The sequence below is a fragment of the Botryllus schlosseri genome, chromosome 6, assembly GCF_051294905.1.
Source record: "Botryllus schlosseri isolate E-star chromosome 6, Bs_hap1, whole genome shotgun sequence".
NCBI lineage: Eukaryota > Metazoa > Chordata > Ascidiacea > Stolidobranchia > Styelidae > Botryllus > Botryllus schlosseri.
The window spans coordinates 91,533-109,315 of record NC_137241.1 but is presented as its reverse complement, the minus strand read 5'-3'; the positions used below and the strand labels follow the sequence as shown (position 1 = coordinate 109,315).

Sequence of the window (17,783 nt, the reverse complement as noted above, 5' to 3'; positions counted from 1 at the left end):
TTGACGATGTGTGTTTACTGTCAGTCCGCTGGATCGGTTCACTTTCAATAGGACAATTCCTTCCGGCCAAATAAGGCCTACTTGGAAAGACATAGAATAACCCTATAAATGCTGCGGCCCGCGGCGTCGTCAAAACTGGAAAAGTGGCCCGCGAGCACATTTGAGTTTGAGACCTCTGATCTAGCAGGAGCCTATTAGGGAATTTGTATTGAGTGACTTCGTTCCTATAGCCCCGGCAAACGCCGCTTACATTAATACGGCGTTACTGAACATCGAGTAATAAGCGGAGCTAGCCAGGCTACACTTAATACGAATTTGCATTTTGCGGGCACAATCTATCCTATAGTTGAGCGACTTGAAATGATACGACCTCAGCACACTTCTTCGATATAGATATAGCTGCGCAACGATGTAGGCTTGAACGCTGGCGTCTGGAACAGATGTGATGTCGGTGATCTGAAATGTTATAGCTTCAACCCGCAGTGGCATAGCGTTTTAAAATGGGAGATAAATTATAGCATAGACATAGGTTTATATTCGCTATAGATTTTATGCATTATCGGAAATGTTATGATAAAGCATCAGTACACTAGCTATTAAAATCACATATCTAAAAGCAGCTTATGGACTTGTAAAATCGACATAATCTCAGTAGTTAGATGCTTGCTACAACTCGCAATTTACCACCTTTATGGCGTGAGTAAAGCTAGAATTCATAGACCAACATCGACCTCAAATCTTAAGTGCATACCGGCGCGGAGTAATTATAACCAAATTTAGTGCAAATCTATACGGAAATGTAGCGTAACTTGCTCTCAACTTGGCTGTGTCGTCAGCTGAGGTACATACCGCGATAGCAGAAATGTGAATTTTTCTAAGCGTAAATTGCATATGCGATGTCGGCGTTTTGATCTGAAAGGAAAAGATTTAGCTTCAAGCCGCTGTGGCTTAGCGAATTTTAGAATAGCTCATAAATTATATAGCTCTGCTAATTCGTGCCACTATTAGCGTAGGTTTATATTGGCTATAGATTTTAATCACTATCGAAAATGTTATGATAAAGCATCAGTGCACTAGCTATTAAAATCATATATCTAAAAGCAGCGGCTTATGGGTTTGTAAAATCGGCATAATCTCAGTAGTCAGATGCTTGCTACAACTCGTAATTTATCAGCTTTATGACATGAGTAAAGCTAGAATTCATAGATTAGTATCGATCTCAAATCCGAAGTGCATACCTGCGCGGAGTAATTATAACCAAATTTAGTGTAAATCTATACGGAAATGTAGCGTAACTTACCTGCGTCATCAGTCGAAGTGCATAGCGCGATAGTTGTGACAGAAATGCGAAATTTTCTGAGCGTAAATTGCGTGTGCGATGTCAGCGTTTTGATCTGAAATAAAAAAAATTAGCTTCAATCCGCGGCAGCGTAGCGAATCTTAGAATAGTCGATAAATTATATAGCTATGCTATTCGTGCCACTATAAGCATAGGTTTATATTGGCTATATATTTTATTCACTATAGGAAATGGCAAGATAAAGCATCACTGCACTAGCTATTAAATCAGCTCCATTACGTATCTAAAAGCATCGACTTATGGCCTTGTAAAATCAGCATAATCTCAGTAGTTAGATGTTTGCTACAACTTGCAATTTATCAACTTTAGGTCGTGAGTAAAGCTAGAATTCATAGACTAACATCCATTTCAAATCCGAAGTGCATACTCGCGTAATTATACCCAAATTTAGTGCAAATCTATACGGAAATGTAGCCTAACTCACCTGCGTCATCAGGTGAAGTGCATAGCGCGATAGTTGTGACAGAAATGTGAAATTTTCCGAGCGTAAATTGCGTATGCGATGTCGGCGTATTGATCTGAAATGAAATGAGCGAATTTAAATATAGCCGATAAATAATATATATACTGTAGCTCTAGCTAATTAATTCATTATATTCTAACCACACTGGGCGAAACGAGTAATAAGCAGGACTAGGGAACTTGCATATACATACGAATTTATCCGAATTCGACCATATCCTCGGTTAACATTATAGCCGTGCATAGGACTCATTGTAACGTTATTAGCTATTTAAAATGATGCGATATAGGGGAAATCTCGGTGTAATTCAATCTGCGCGCATTATCCATGTATGCTCCAATGCGTTTTGCGACTTTAGTATAGGTATCGGATCTAATATATTCTATCAAACATGTACGTTGCTATATATATCTTAATCTGAAGTGCATTGCCGCATCGAAAAATTATAGCTATACGCGGTACGCTGTCGATTTTTCAATATAATCAAGAAATGAAATAGCCCACCTTTAGTGTTGCGTAATCTGCCCTGTCATTATATGCTTGTAACTAGTTCCGTGCTTGCTTGTGGTGCTAGTCTTCTTGGCTGCATGAAATAGGATGTTTTAGCTTCACACTCAACGCATTAGCATGCCTAATTTGTAACCACAGCGAGATTCGAGTAATAAGCGAGGCTAGATAGTCTACCCTTAACAGAGAACTTGCATATACATTCGAATTTGTGCGACTTCGGTTATATTGTCGGTTAACATTATAGCCGTGCACAGAACTCATTATTGCGTTAGCTATTGGAGAAATCTCGACGTAATTCAATCTGCGTGCACAATCCGCGTAAGCTAATGCTGCATCAAGAAATTATAGCTAAATTTAGTTTAAATTGACACAGAAATACATTGATCTTACCTTGTCTGCGATGCCTCATTCGCTGCGCACATGACAATACTTGTAACAGAACTGTGAGGTTTTCAGAATGCGAATTGCTTTACGTCGGAAATAAACATTCTAATTCGTATCGCCAACGCGGCATTTTCTTGGAAACGCAACTTTATTTATAATGTTCTAATTCACTATGTCGATGTGGCGCGAGTTCTTGGAATCGTAAGCAACTGTATTCGTGGCACATTTACACGCGTCAATTTATTGGACCAGTATTCGGCGATATGCGCGGCGCATGAGCTTTCGCGTGATTGTAGGCATTTATGGTTGCGATATCTGCATTATCAAGTTGCATTCGCAGAATTCCTCAAAATCATTGTCTAATTAATGATGACACAGGTGTTATAGTACACACTTCGGTGTCGACAACACGACGGATATTGACCGATGTATCCAGTCACTAGCGATCTGGGTGATCTGTCTGGAGATAGGGTCATGACTATCTTGTAATGTTACAACGCGATAAAACCATCGAGTAAATCAGCGAACGATGTCGAAATATCGATGTAATAGCGCGGACTCAGAGTCATTGCGATGTGGCTTATTGGTATTGTTATCGGGTGTGATGACATTCGATCTGTATCAAAATTACCGGCCATGATAATGTCTGTGGATCGACGGATTACTCCCCGATGTTTGTATACCAACACATTGCATGCAATGTCACACACCTCCATTTACGCGTATACTGGTCTGGGCAAACAAGCGCGACGTATGTCTGGATGGTATTTTTTCGTGGAAACACGGGGTGTAACATGTTTACTTTGAATATTGTTCATTGGTTTATCCGGATCCGGTTACATACTTTATCAGGGTTTCCGATTTCAAACTGAATGTTGAGACATACATTGACCAATAAAGACACAATATAGTAAACATGCGGGGGAAAACTCGACCTGGAATTGTTATCGTGATGGGTGACATAAATCCAACCGTTTTCCGAATCCCGTTATCCACATACCAACCATCGTCGAGGAGGTGTTTTATTCAGACATTTTGACTCTGAAAAATCCAAAGCACGAACCCAGACATCACAGAACTATCGAAATCTATTGTCCAATTTTCCAAAACATGCATTTCGGTATACAAGAGCATATTGTATGTGGTTAACCGATGATATTGATGTGATACGACTGATAGGGGGGGGGGTATACTCTGAAACCGGTAGTCCGTGTATATTTCCGTCACTGTTCGTTGTAATCTATTTCAAACTATCGTCAATACAACAAATACCAAATTGTCAGGTGTGTTTGTCAGATTTCAAAATGAAAATGGTTTTGTTACTCTAGGAAAAGCTAGATGACCAAGAGAAAATGTATTGTTACACTGGGTAAACGCCAGATCTCCAAAGGAAAATGATATTTTCACTCAGGTAAACGACGATCCGCCAAGTGAAAATGGTTTGTTGCTCAGGGAAAAAATATATTTCCAAGTGAAAATGGTTTGTTGCTGAGGGAAAAAAATATATTTCCAAGTGAAAAAGGTTTGTTGCTCAGCGAAAAAATATATTTCCAAGTGAAAAATGTTTTGTTACCCAGAGAAAAAATATATTTCCAAGTGTAAAAGGTTTGTTACCCAGGGAAAAAATAGATTTCCGAGTAAAAAAGGTTTGTTACCCAGGGAAAAAATAGATTTCCAAATGAAAAAGGTTTGTTACCCAGGGAAAAAATAGATTTCCAAGTGAAAAAGGTTTGTTACCCAGAGAAAAAATATATTTTCAAGTGAAAATGATTAGTTACTCTAGGTAAAAGTATTTTTCCAAGTGAAAATAGTTTTTGGCTGTAGGAAAAAAATAGATTTGTAAACGACAAGGGTTTGTTACTCTAGGAAAGGATAGATCACCAAGTGAAAATGATAATTTTACACAGGTAAACGTCAGTTGTCCAAACCAGTATGATATTTTTGACTTGGGTAGGTATCTTGTGTTCAACGTTGGTAGTGTGATTGGTCTTGTTAAACGTAGTTGCCGAGTTGTACAGTATACTTTTCGTGCGTATACAATTACGAAGTGGCGGAAAATGAAATTGCTATTATGATCGTCAGAAGATTGCTGTATGTTGATTTGATTTGTCGGAGTAGCAAACCTATCAGTCGCATATGACAAGCAAAATCATTACCGCGAATACATGTAACTGGCTCGCTCGGTCTCGACCAATGCAAAATAGATGATTCGTTTTTTGAAACCGAATCGAAGACCACATGTAAATCGATGCGATAGACTTCTATCCCCTTACATTCAGTCGTGTCGTGTCCATTTTAATACGGGGGGTCCACAGGTATGACATGCACACACTAACACCGTGAACAGAAGTCGATGATTTTGATTAATAAAAATATTTCTTGATTACATCGGAATGTCTATGTTGTAGAAAGTAAATACTTTTATGGAGTTGTGTGTTTCATGAAAGCGATTGGTTACAAGTATGTGTTAGTGAAAGAAAATTTGTTTTTCTGTATGTGACAGTTTGTGACGAAATGAAAATAGATTCGTGGTTTTAATTGAATTGTGACTGCGTTGTTCTAATGTACGTTTCAACAGGCAGACTTGACACTGAACAACAATTCGACTCACAAAAAATGTTTGTTGTATGATTTGTCACTGGTGCGCAAAGGGTTAGAGATATTTTTGTATGATAATATCTTCTAGCTGTTTTGTTGTGAGGTCAATCATGCGATGACTCAGCACTTTTCGTTAGCAAAGTAGATTGATCTATGTGAAAGATGTAAGTACCGTGACTAGAAAACATGTGTACTTTGTTGTTGGAGTAGCTGATTTACTGCTATGGCATTGACATAACCCTCTGGAAGTGAGTATGGTTTTCTTTCACGAAAGTTTACGTGGCTCCGTTGTAATAAATTGGTGTTAACTAATCTCGGCTGGATACCACAATTGTGCTGGACTTACACGTGGTATTCGCATACTGCGCACATACAAACTTTTGTGTAAACAACTCTGATGGTTCTGTTGGTACTAGTGCTGTGTTGAACTATTTGGTTCTTAAGACACATGAACAATAGGGCTGTTCAAAAATAACCTTTTTTCCTGAATCTTGCAGGTTACTTGATTAAATCGTTAGGTTGCCTTAAAAAACGACGCACACCAAATTTGAATTCATTCCAAGCAATATTCGCGGATTTCGTAGAGTTTGAAAATTTTGAATTTGCCTAAAAATGCAAAAAAAATTTTTTTTCAAATTTTCCTTCCAACCTTATGAAATTGTTGCGTTGTCTTCAAAAACGATAAAAAACAAATTTGACTCAATTCCAAGCTGTAGAAGCGGAGTTATTCAAGTTTTCTGATGATAATTCTGGGATGATCCACCAATCAAGGATAATCCCATAATTATCAAAGAAAAACAGAAATAACTCCACTTCTACGGCTTCGAATTGAGTCAAATTTGTTCTGCATCGTTTTTGAAGACAGCGCAACAATTTCATGGGGTTGGCAGAAAAATTTGAAAAAAATTTTTTTTTGCATTTTTAGGCAAATTCAAAATTTTCAAACTCTACGAAATCCGCGAATATTGGTTGGAATGAATAAAAATTTGGTGTGCGTCGTTTTTTAAGGCAACCTAACGATTTAATCAAGTAACCTGCAAGATTCAGGAAAAAAGGTTATTTTTGAACAGCCCTAATGAACAACCATTCAGACAATAAAGTTCTTGAGGTAACGAAACAGTTTGTAGAGTCAAACCAACCATTCTTTAGTTTCGTAATGTGAGAATATCGAGTAAAGTTGATTACTTTGTGTGATGTAAATACCTTTCGTACTTTTATAAGAGTTGTGGGGGTCTCATGAAAAAGTAACTAGTTGACAAAACAAAATATTGAATGAAGGTTAGTCTGTTGTTTTCATAAGTCAAGAGAGTGAAAATTGTTGTTGTTGTTTTTGTTACACTGAATCGAAATAGTGTGAAAGCGTCACCAATCATTGCGTATGTTCGTAGCATGGAATATCGAATATTTTCGTGTGCCATGAATATCTTTCATATACACATAGTATGAAATGAGATGCGTGGAATAATAATTAGTATCCTACAGTAAAACTTGTTGTGTTTGCTTGTGTACTTTTTATCATTGTTTGTTGTTGAAAGACGGGTGAGTTTACATTTAAATATAGTAAGCGGGACAACTCAAGTAATAAATTTTGCTCGGTTGAAAATCGACTCGTTTGAAAATACCGGTCAATGGAGTAACAGTATCAATATGAGTGGTACATTATTTTTTCGCGAGATGCACCAATCTTCTAAGCATACCTTTTCAAAAATTTATCATGTCATAGAAAAGTTGGTTTTTATGAAATCGAAACAAATGTACTTCGATTATCACGACAAAGGAATTGAGATCAACGCAGTATTTCGAAGTGGTATGTTCAGCAATCGCTAAATGTCGGTTAATTAAATGATACAAATGACAGCTTGACGATGTTAAAGCTCAACCACTCCAGTGTGTTTATTGCAAAGTATTTCCCGCAAACAAAATATCGAATATCGACCTCGGCTTCATTAACCAAGTGGGTGAAAATTGTTGTCGGTTGGGTGGATATGATTTGAACTTAGAAAAACGACCCACAACGATTAAGCGACGCTGTTTCATACCCAATGAGTGAGTGAAATTTCTTAGGGGTTTGATTTAGCTAGTTAATTACCGGTGATTCAATCACATACAAGTATATCGTTATTTTAGTGATTGAGTATTGCGACGACATTTACTTTGACGAATGACAATGGGGAAAATTTCCAATTTCTCTGATCGTGTGCGTTGCGCAAATAGTTCTAGTACGCATTCAGTGAACATCAGACAAATTGACAACGAATTTCAGTAGTTTGGTTAGATGATGACAATAATTCTGGAGGTTCAAATCGATATCACTACTACGAGCAGCATTACAAAGACATTTTCTGTAGATTTCAGTGTAGCACATACTGTGATTTTATTATTGACATGAGTTTGTATTAACCAAGTCTGTTGAATAGGACGCATCGGTAAAGGTATTACAATTGCTTCTGTGCTGATCAAAACCTTGAAGTGTAGATCTATAGACTTCACAATGTTTTTTTTTACATTTAGCACGTACAATGGTGGGTGTGAAAGGATTAAATATTGATCACACGATTCGAACGATCCTGGATTAATTTCCCGATCAAAAACATTTCGCACATGCAAGTCCTCGTTTTACAAATCGATGCGTTAATTAAAAATATCCCTGAAAAGATTGTTGATATCACAATAACCAACACCGGTGTAATTACGTCATGATTCAATAATCAAGTCATGATCGACTATTACAAATCTCGTATGTCAAACTAAAGTATCAATCCTTATGATTACATCATGATAATATTCAATATAACACCTGCGTTCGATTGTAAGAAATGAATTCTCAACTACGTTGGTCAGACATTCAAATATCATATACTCAAAACATATGTTAATCTCAAGTTGCGCGCACCGAGTAGTAATTACTTTTGTCTTACAAAATATATTGAGTAGTAATTACTTTGTCTTGCAAAATAGTAACGACTTTTACAGTTGAAAAACAAAAGACGCGTCGTAGGGATATGAATACAACCGAGCTTGCTATGGATTTTGGATTGTAGTGATTACTCGCGTAGTCTTGTCTTCTTTTCATAAGGATACTGTTGAGTTGGTTGGGTAAGTTATAAACGGATTGACTTGACAAGGTTTTTGTATTTTACTCTTTTGTGTATGGCAAGATGTTAAAATGTTGAGATGTAATACTATTTCGTTCACTCAATGCCAAAACATAACCAGATAGCTTGTTCAAGGTTTCGACAAAGTAGATTGAAATATTTCGATTCAACTCATCGCGTTGCAACTCGATCGCGTTATGTGCAAGCGGTTGTCAAGTTGGAAATGTTTACAACAATGGGTGATATTTCATTGATTGATTCTATTGTGTGTAGTAACACATTAAAATATCGCGATAGTATTTACCGAAACTCTATTTGACAAACGGAAAACTGGATCGCGAATAGAGTTGTAAGTTTCAAGGATTGTTTCAAAGTATAATTTCGAAATATGGGTGGGTTGTAAGTTGGTAGTCATGTTTGTCAATCTATTTCAATTCAGACTATGTCAAAGTCCAAATATTTCATTCTGAATTATTTGGATTTACCTTTAGTACATCCCGCGAACGGATTTAAAGTTGGCAAATTACCAAAATGATTGAATATTATCGGGTTAGAGCTAGTTGGTATTGATTCTATAAGTGTTAAAACAGCTGCGTGGAATGTGTGAATGATCCGGAAACGGAGTTGAAAGTTGGTCAAGTCAAGTAATATTCAGTTTCAAAAGGATTATACTCTTAAAAAGATTCGAGTTATACCAGCAATTGACAATTTGTGGGTATTCAAGTCACCGCAGTTGTGGTTCTGTTATTCCTTACCCTTGTGAGCGATCGTGGGATTTTACAATTATTTCACACCTATTTGAGTATGCGGTAACCGTACAAAGTATTAGGGTTAGAGCGGAAATAAGTGACAATTTGTCGCTATTCAAGTTACCGACACTGGCGGTTCTGTTAGTCGTTACTTATTAAATCCTACGAGCGAAATCAAGTTCTGTGACAAACTGCTTACGAAAATTTCACCGTGTGAGCGATCGGTATGGCTATGACACCAAGTCGCTAAAGATGGTTATGTCCGCGACATTATCTTGTCAGCGATCGCTGGGTTTTGCAAACTATTTCACACCTTTTTTGAAGTGTTAGTATGTGAACGCGGCTGTTGTTGGTATTTGAATCGCCGTCTACGCCGGCTCTGCGGCAAACTAATTACCAAAATATTACCAAGCAAGTGATTCCGAGTTCTCAATACGAATCACCGCCGCAGCCCATACCTGAAAGTACGAATCACGACCGCGTCCATAAGAATCCATTACGATGTGCGACCGAGAGGGGGGTCAAAAAGTACGATATGCCACCACGAGTTTTCCATACGATGTGCGACCGCACCCATAAGAACACATAGCGAGTCACCACAGACCCCGTAAGAATACATGACAGGCAAATCACCGCCGCCGCCTATAGCAAAAAAGGCGAGTCACGACCACGAGTTTTCACGGCGAATCACGACCGCGGTGTATACCCGAAAGTACGAATCACCGCCGCGTCCATAAGAATAACGATATATCATTATCGCGCTCGCCGTAAACGTTGGGATTACTTCGAATTGGTCATATATCATAATTTGTAATATTCACATTAACAAAGGTTCATTCACATGGCTATTTACTTGATACATATTCAACACGAAGTACGACATACCAACAACGAAACCGCGTGCGACCGATCCCTATGCTGAAAAGGGTTACCGTGCGACCACAAGACACAATAGCCGCTTGCCACCCCCGCCATAAGACGTAAAAGCCGCTCGCCACCCCGGTTTTTCCAGCCGCTTGCGACCGCCGCCATAAGACATAAGAGCCGCTTGCCACCCCCGCCATAAGACGCAATAGCCGCTCGCCACCCCGCCCATAAGAAATAAGAGCCGCTCGCCACCCCCGGTTTCCCAGCCGCTCGCCACCCCGCCCATAAGAGCCCATGCAAAAAAAAGCGCGATGTGCGACCGATCGACTACACTACTAACGAGATACTTTCAATTTTTCCGAAGTACTCGAGTCGGTTTTGTCTGCTTACACTATCAAGTTACCAATGTGTCTGGGCTACGCTTGAAAGTTCTATGGGAAAATACTCTTTATAATTACGATAGAAAGCAATTTTACGATACCAATTACTCTTTAACAACTACTTCTACTTGAGTATTTCAGAGCGCTACATTTTGTACTCCCATTTCAAGGAGATTTAGCATGTGCTGTGAATCGCTACAGCTATCTCGAAAACCTCGCTTTGGCTAGAATCCGTAGTTTCTTATACCCAGTAGCGCTTAGTACGTGGCGTTTACGCACTACGCAGAGAGTGATTGTAGTGGCGACTTGCTTCAATCGCGTAACGGACGATGTCGATTTCACACTCATCCCATGGTACTTCTTGTGATAATGATCTACCACCCTCCCCGCTATTCTCGCTACAACATGGAAACATTTTTATGTACAAAGGTGGGTATACCCCAACAGGGAGGGACGAGTGTGCTCGATTTTTCGTGTAATGGTAGCTTGAGTCGCTTTCGGGATTCATCGATACATGTTTGAAAGCACAGCCCCCCATACCCACGTAATAGCCTGTGCTATGTCATGGGAATGCAATGTGAAATTATGTGCAAACTTCAGATCATGTACATGGCCATTGGTGGGTATATCCCAACATGGGTGGGCTAGTGAGCTCGTTTTTTCATGTAATGATAGCTTGTGGTGGCTTTCGCTATTCATCAATACATGTTTGAAAGCACAGGTACCATAACCATAATAGCCTATGCTTGTCATAGGGAATGTAAAGTGAAATTATGTGCAAACTTCGATGTTCAAATCCGAGACTAAAAGCTGGTAAAATATAGGGTTAACATAAGCCCCGGAAGGAGGACACTTTTCACGAGCTGCAAAAAGTTACTATAGCGGACGAATGATTTTTATGTTTATACAACAAATTTCATTGTTTTGACTAAAAAAGCTCATTTTGTCCCCTGACTTGAGTCTCGAAATACCCATCTCTCGTAAACTATGTCATCATCTCGTGCCATTCGTAGATTTTTTGGATATTTTAAGATAAAAAAGGAAGACAATTTGACAAAAAGGAGGACATTTGGACAAATGAGGGACATTTCTTGAACGGAATATACGAGTTTTTTCAAACTTCGATCGTGTCACACTCGACTGATCACAGCTGATTCGTGTGCATCACACTACATCGAAATTACAAATATTCGTACGACAAGTGATGAGAGCCCGTCCGTGTGACCCACCGTCAGACAGCTGTAACACTAACGAATTCCTTACCTTTTTAGACCTGGTGTAAAGGTCATAGTAGCCGATCACCATGTTACAATACTAGCAACAACAACCCCACCAAATGAATGCTACGTAATAATATTGTGTGGACGTGATCGATTAGCCTTGATAGTGATACGAACGAGATCTATAAAGTTGTAATCGTTGTTTGATGGATGAGATTTTATTCAATCATAAACTACTAATATACTTCTTGTGGTGCTAAATCTGATTATACAGATGAATCAAACAGTATTCCGCCAATTGGGAGCAGTTGCCCGTCGTCGTGATTGACCTCCTAGTTCGCGGTGGTAACGAAGAATGTATAACACAAAGTGTAAATTGTATGACAGCGACAGCTAACTGTTGCCAGTCGCCCACAACATACAGCTAACCAGTAATCTATAGAGCTTTCAAGAATAAACTAGGAATATAAGCGGTTAGCCCTAACTCGTCGTTCCACGACTGATTAATCCGGTTTCGTCACGACGGTGCTTGGTAGTGGTTGCCCGTACGACATAGTAAATCAATCTCAAAACCTAATTCAATCCTAATCCAGCAAAATTTCACAAATACGTTTTTCTAAATCCTAATCAATTCTCATCTCTGGCGTATACGTACAAGTTTTTTCAAAACAACAGACTGATGGCGCGTGGCTGACATTGATTGCGACACTCGATCACAGCTTCTTCTGGTGGAATTTCTCGAAACGGTAAATCCAAGGCTAGGTCGAGGGGGTCAAACAACATTTCTCTCACGGTAACACTCCGCCGAGTCAATACGTTCATAGTATGATATTTATTGCAAACATGTTTTTGATCGGGGTGTTGAGGATATTTTGCGATGCACGTTTTTCACATGTTGCATGTTACGATAGGGGAGGACGTGTTTTTATATTTATACCGCTAATTTCATTGGATTGACTAGAAAACAATGTCATTTCTTCTGACTCGACTACCGAAATACCCGTCAATTACTTGTGTTGTGCGAGTTAACTAAATGAAAGGTCACTCACCGAAATCGACCAGACCTACATTTCGCGTTATTTGGGGTGTTTTTTGCTATTTTATGTTATAAATAAGGACGAATTGACAAAAAGGAAGACATTTGGGCGAAGGTTTTACGTATCTGGCAAAAGGAGGAGGACAACCCTATTATAATAGTGATCGATGTTGTGGGGATTACGCCATATCTGGTCTGCAATGTGAACATCAAATGTATCGCATTGGTGTCAACCCTCCGAATATGCGATTTTTGTCAAACAGGAGATTGACTGATACCGCTCGTGTCACGCTCGATTGATCACAGCTGATTTGTGTACATCACCCCGCATCGAAATTACAAGCATTCGAACGACGAGTGATGAGAACTAGTCGGTTTGGTCACCGTTTCCGTCGAAAATATGAGCGATTTTCTCTAATACCCTACCGGCTGACGGTTGTATTACTAACGCATTTCTAGACTCTTTGGACCTGGATTAAAAGTCCACCGTCACCGATCACCATGGTACAATACTAGCAAAAACAACCCTGCCAAAGAGATCGTACGTAATAATATCGTGTGAACGTGGTGGATTAGCTTTTCATGAAATATACTTAGATATACCCCGTTGGAGTTGTTGACGGGTAAAGTTGTCATCGTTGTATGATGGATAAGATTTTGCCAATATACTCCTTGTGGTGCCAAATCTGATTGCACTCATAACACCTGTACAGACGAATCAAACAGAATTTCGCCAATGAGTCGATACAAAGTTTCGCTGTGAGCAAATTAATGTAGAGCGACACCCACATTACAGCAGAACTATTTTGTCTGGGCGGGGGGAGGTCACGATTCGTTTCCGGACCCGGCGCAGATTTGATCAGTTTTGGTTAAAGCCGGATTGGATGCGGCCAAGTGTCTTTGAGAGTCGGATTTATGCTACATTTCACCATCACATATGTGGAAATAACGGGACTTTACGTGCCAGCCGGTTTTTTGGACGTTGATTTCGCTACCCGAGTCGGTGTGGAGTCAGATTTCGAAATCTCTCACTCATCTTTACACCTCACCGAAAGCAGGCTAGATCGCATCACATATGATCTGACACAATTCATCCCCATTATTGCACCACGGAAACTGAGCGCGTTTCAGCAAAATAAGGTAAGTCCACTGATCCCCGATGAAGCGAGCTATCCCGATTCGTCACTATATAACTGAATCTGACATCGTACTCGTCGTTTCAGAGTTCGAACGGTAAATGCGAGGCTCGAAAGGGTGACACTCCGCCGAATCAATATAGCCTTAGTATGATATTGCAAATATGTTTGGAGGTGTTTGCATGACACGTGTTAAGGATATGTTACGGCACATGCGAGCACAACTGATTGTCTGCAGCAAAATTAGTCAACTTCGAGCGACAGTGCGTGGCTGCCGAAGCAATATATCCTCAGTATGATATTGTAAATATGCGTGGAGGTGTTGGCATAACAAGTGTTGAGGATATGTTACGGTACACGCGAACACAACTGATTGTCTATAGCGAAATTAGTCGCTCTCGAACGGCAAGTGCGTGGTGAGCTCGTGATCGATATATATCGTACAGACGGGTAAAACATCAGTTCGCCGACTGATCGATTCAAGTTGTATATCATGTACAGCATACAAAATTCATATGCCGCGGTAAATTGTATATCATTTACAGACACCGGCATGATTACGCTTGACCAGACGTGAAGCAGTAAAAAGAACTCGTCATAAATACGTTGTTTGGTTGGGTCTGTCTGTCCTTATGAAGACGTTAGAACGCGGTATAGGTATGGAACAGCTACAGTTGTTGCTTGCACCGATTACTAGGTACGTAATATCGGAAGTTAACACGTTGATGTAAGCCAAATTGAGAATCAGCTATTTCTTTAATTACTTATTATACTCATAATGTTACTTTATTTAAGTTAATCTATGTCTGGGCGCCTAATACAAATTTCTACTACACGCATTGACACCTAAAACACGCACCAGGATCTCATGGATTAGAAGAAAACTATACTGACGTCACGACCGACAATTATTCCTATGACCCCCCGTACACGAAATTTAATCAACCGCGGAACGACAAATCATCCAGTGGATTTGACGGGCAATTATTCTCAAGACCCGTCCTTGGGTTGACCACGGACCGATGGGTCAGGGCAGGCAGCTATTACCAAGCCCAAACGTGTACGACCAAAGTCAGCTCTAGATCGTGGAAAAATACAGTAAAATTGCAATGAATTAGCATAAATCATATCCCAAGCTTCGTGTCTGGCCAGAGTACAAAGGTCAATCGAGATTCTTTGTTCGTTTTCTCTCTAGCGTCAATCCCCCTTTTTTAATTGCCGCACAGTCAGAAGGGAATTCCCCGCGAGTATTGCTGCAAAACTGAGAATGAGGTAAATCTTTAATTACTTATTATATTGATAATCTTTGTTTGTTTACTATAAATCGTGTTCTGGCACATTCCGCCCAAACATATAACTACTTATGTTCACGCGAAAGAGATATGCGTAAAAGTCGGTATTCGACTGCGTTAGTTTTAAAGGTGTTCCATCATTAGATGTGTGATGAAATTTAGCATGGTGCATTGCCATAATGTCCTACAACTACGTATCAAGTTTGGAGTTGGGATTCAATGTTAGGTATGGTAATTCCGTTATTAAAGTTGACTATGTATAGGTACGTGCTATACGCTCCCGCAAAACAGATGTACGCAAAACGTCGATGTAGAGCCGCGTTAGTTTTAAAGTTGTTCCATTATGAAATGCGTGAGGAATGCTGCATAATCACAATGTCCTACAACTACGTACCAAGTTTCCAGGTGAGGAGTCACATATTAGCATGGCAATTCTGTTATTAAAGCTGACAATGTATATGTACACGCTACCGAAACCAGATTTAGGCAAAAGTTGCTATAGAACTGCGTTAGTTTTAAAGTTGTTCCATCATGAAATGTGTGATGAAATTTGGTATGCTCCACAATCACAATGCCCTGGAGCTCATTAAGATACGTTTTTTGATGTAGTTACACATTCTAGTTGTTTTGATGCAACGAAAAAATCATTCGGTAACTCGATACAACTAGTTTAGCACGCGTTGATGTAACTTTCCTCATTTGTATGCATAGCCTACGCGAAATTGGTTACCGAATTTTTCGATTAGTTTATATTCCGTATTTTATTCAAAACTGAAACTGTTAAGTACTATTTAAAGTGTTATAAAATGTGAAAAAGTGTACAAGTAGAATTATTATTATGTCATGAATAAGTAAATTTTATTCTTAAAATATTACATGAGACAAAACATGCGAACATCCATTATCTTGACAATGCCATTGCTATAGATGTCAGTCCGATTCCGACAAACACGAGTCCCTTCCAAACTTTATTGTAGTCGAGAGCGGTATTATCAAAGAATCCTACAAAGCCATCCTGCAACAAAAAGAGAAGCCTCAATGATCTTACGGAGGAAAGTTATCGTATCGGGAACCGAATTAGGAGGTAAAGCTGAGTTTCATCATCGAGAGATGATATGGGCTCTGGAGAGCAGATACACAATATATCTCATGCTAAAAGATAATTTATAAATCCTAAGCAAAGCATGTAAATCACTTACCCATCCTCCATTTTGCACTGTTTACTTTAGTCTTCTGCTAGCAATGTAATTTCCGACTGTCTGTATGATAGCTTCTATATGCTCCCCATGACGTTCGTCCTCGTTCTTGCGAGCAAGAATACTACCGACCACAAAAAGGGAGACAATCCTACCCCAATTTTCTTTGGTATCTTTGCAAATTTCATCAGCTATCATCAGAAACATTCGCTCATCGGGTAAATATTCTCTATATTTTTCATTGACTTCGACATCACCATAGCGGAGACGTTTGGAGACTGCGTTTAGAACAGTTCGATGTCGCTCGAGCATTTCATCCCCAACTCGACGTAAGGTTCTCTCTGCTTTCGTATTTACCTTAACGCATGAGCCGTCGAGTTCGTACATGATAAAATTCCTGGTCAAGGAATATGCTTCGGATATAATTTCATCCTTTTCTTCAGTGATCGAAGGTGATACTCGTGATAATTCCATGCTTTGAGGAGAATAGCGAGTCAGATCTTATTTCGAGATCTAAGCTACTTTGAAAATGAGGTTCCTAGGATTTGCATAAGTTTCATCTATATCGTACAATGCGTTTTCGCGGTCCAGAATGACTTATGGCGATGAAAAATAGCAAATATGGTCTCTTAAGCATTGACCACGGTTTTGTTTTCGAAATATGTCGCGATGTCGGTATAATATTTTCTAAAACTCAAACTAGGACGAAATCATGAATGTGTAGGACTTATGATAAACATATATTGTGCGCATACAACTTTGTTACAAAAACTATGATATTCCTGTACTTGCACAAATTAAAATTGCGGTATCTTAAATTAGTATGTACTACTAAAATACAAACTTGGACGAAATCATGAATGTGTAGGACCTACCTTAAACATATATTGTGTACAAACAGCTTTCTACAAGAACTATAAAATTTCACTCCAGGCGCTGCGGCTGAGCTCAAGCGAACAAGTATTTCGGACTTCAGGAGTCAAATTGTCTTTCTTATGGTAAATTAACATAGGGAGAATTAATCAGAAAATTTTGTAGAGTACCGTAGGTATCGATACATTGAGTGAAATGGGCTTCCTTATCTTAAATTAAAACGGGCAGAATAAATCGAAACAATTAGCAGAGTCCCGTAGGGACAAAAACCTACTTGAGTACATAATTTTTATTTTTCAATAAAATTAGTATTCATTTTACAACAACGTCGTGTAAAGGTAAAGTACTTGTACATTTCGGAGTACTCAAGTATAGGTTTTGTCAGCTTATTATATGCTCAGTATATTATGTGTCAAGAATTGTTGAGCATTTATGTGGGTCTCCGGGGTGCTCTTCATTGAGTGTCCGTGTTGGGCGATAAGTTTAATTCGCAAAATTAGTGTGTTCAAATCAGGCCTGTCGCCAACATAGTGATGTCGCATTAGCCCTAAATACACATGATTGAATATCAAGGAAAAGTATCATCCAACGTATAATGAATGTTATTTACTTCTCGGAAGCAAG

At 39.1% G+C, this 17,783-nt stretch overlaps 1 protein-coding gene and 1 long non-coding RNA gene across 3 annotated transcripts in view; one reads left to right on the top strand and one right to left on the bottom strand.

Annotated features, from left to right (window-relative positions):
• The window catches only part of LOC145441242 (histone H2A), a 150,739-nt gene that overhangs the window by 41,659 nt on the left and 91,297 nt on the right, over positions 1-17,783 (top strand). The gene's annotated exons all lie outside the window — the stretch shown is intronic.
• LOC145440101 (uncharacterized) lies at positions 648-3,105 on the bottom strand. 2 transcript variants are annotated; one of them, XR_013915423.1, is made up of 3 exons: positions 2,328-3,105; positions 1,301-1,878; positions 648-912 (listed from the first exon to the last, which is right to left on the bottom strand). It is a non-coding gene; the product is annotated as an uncharacterized LOC145440101 (long non-coding RNA). The 2 variants fall into 2 exon arrangements; XR_013915424.1 differs by having other exon boundaries at positions 648-1,394; positions 1,785-1,878.